The sequence below is a fragment of the Rana temporaria genome, chromosome 5 (genome assembly GCF_905171775.1).
Source record: "Rana temporaria chromosome 5, aRanTem1.1, whole genome shotgun sequence".
NCBI classification, from domain to species: domain Eukaryota; kingdom Metazoa; phylum Chordata; class Amphibia; order Anura; family Ranidae; genus Rana; species Rana temporaria.
This window is the reverse complement of record NC_053493.1, coordinates 161229511-161231119: the sequence shown is the minus strand read 5'-3', so window position 1 is coordinate 161231119 and position 1609 is coordinate 161229511. Positions and strand designations below refer to the sequence as shown.

The 1609-nt window shown below is 40.0% G+C and overlaps 1 long non-coding RNA gene across 1 annotated transcript; it reads left to right on the top strand.

The window, feature by feature from the left end:
- Positions 1 to 478: 478 nt before the first annotated feature.
- On the top strand, positions 479 to 1122 carry LOC120940446. Its single transcript, XR_005749425.1, has 4 exons — positions 479 to 507; positions 626 to 672; positions 806 to 993; positions 1083 to 1122. It is a non-coding gene; the product is annotated as an uncharacterized LOC120940446 (long non-coding RNA).
- Positions 1123 to 1609: the final 487 nt, after the last annotated feature.

Sequence of the window (1609 nt, the reverse complement as noted above, 5' to 3'; positions counted from 1 at the left end):
CTATAACAAAAACATTTATTTGCATCTTGCATTTCCAATCCTTCTTACTACTTTTTCCCTAGCTGACCCTTTTTATACCCTTCTCCTCCTGTACTAGTAATGGTCATGCCCCCTTTATTATACGTTTCTTATTCTCCAACATGCAACCAACTATTCTGCATATTCTCCACCCCCGTGTCAGGTGATCTTCCTGGTCACTTGCCATGTGTTTTTTTTTTTTTCCTGGTCACTTGCCATGTTTTTTTTTTTTTTTTTTTTTCCTGCACGTCATTAGTGCGGGCTCCCACATGATGAGAGCAGGGCTTACCTGTCCCTCCCCTCTCCCCACTTGGAGGCAACGCCCCCTTTTCCACACTGACCCATAGCAACGCAGGCTCCTTTACAGACCCCTCCCACCTTACTCCTCCCCCTCTCCTATTTAAAAGCCAAGCAGCCCCACAATGTCAGACATTGCTGGATGGCTGCAGCAGCTGTACATACTCTACACTGCTTGTGTTTTCTTCCCATGTAAGTACTTTGTCCCTTCATGTTTCCCACCCTGACCCCCATACTATTGCTTTACATGCCATTTCCTATACTCTGTACATCTCTAAACTGGGATTTATTTCTTTCATTTATTTTTTAGCTTCCGATCCCTCTACTGACCTCTCTGGCCACTTTTTGTCATTACAGGTATGTCTCTAGCCTCATATATAAAATCTTGGTTCAGCTTTCTTTTTTGCGATCCTTTTTTGCGTTCTTTTTCGTTTTTGTTGCCTGCGGCACCGTTGATATTATCCTGTCCTCTTATTTATATTTTGGACAGGTAAAAATATATATATATACAATCAATAAACTTTTACGCTGTGACACTTCGGGCCAAAGGTCTTGCTACGCTGTGATTGATATTAGATGCCAGTCCTCACTCCTCTCCTTACCATCTGAGGCTTGCCATGCGTCCCGATTGCGATGTCCTTTTAAGGGGTGTGCTGAGCCGTTGAAACTTCTCGGGTGGTATGATTTTTTTTTTTATCTGTACCAGTTTAATGTTTTTCATCTGTATGTTATTATTTTCAACACATTGTCATTTATTTGTTTTCTAGAAAAGTTGTCTGTTACACTTTCTGACTCCACACATACTTCGGTCCCTGAAGAAGGAAACCCGAAACGCGTTGGGCCCAGTATTTATATTGTGGACTCTTCACCTTTTTTCCAATACACCCCATTAATGTGTTGTTTTTAAACCTTTGTACTATATACGTTTACTGAACATTGTTTGATACCGTCCTGTTATTATTAAACTATTATATATTTTGTATCTACCATGACTACTTGTACTACTGTTGCCTAAAAAGCCCCACCCTGGGGGATCCTCCATTTTTTTCTCCTCAGTAAGGTGTTCAGTAAGCTGTTTTAAATGACTTTCCACCACTCTGATGATGGTGGAAAGCTTACTGAGGACAAACAGGAAGTGAGAAATTAAAAAAAAAACATTTAGAAGGGAAATCAAAGGAAAATGTAAGTGAACCAACAATGCAGTAGCTTAAAGGAACCTATTTAGAAAATAAAAGACAAACCTTTACAACCCCTTTAAAGGATAAGTTCACCTTTTGTAACATGTTACATGTTC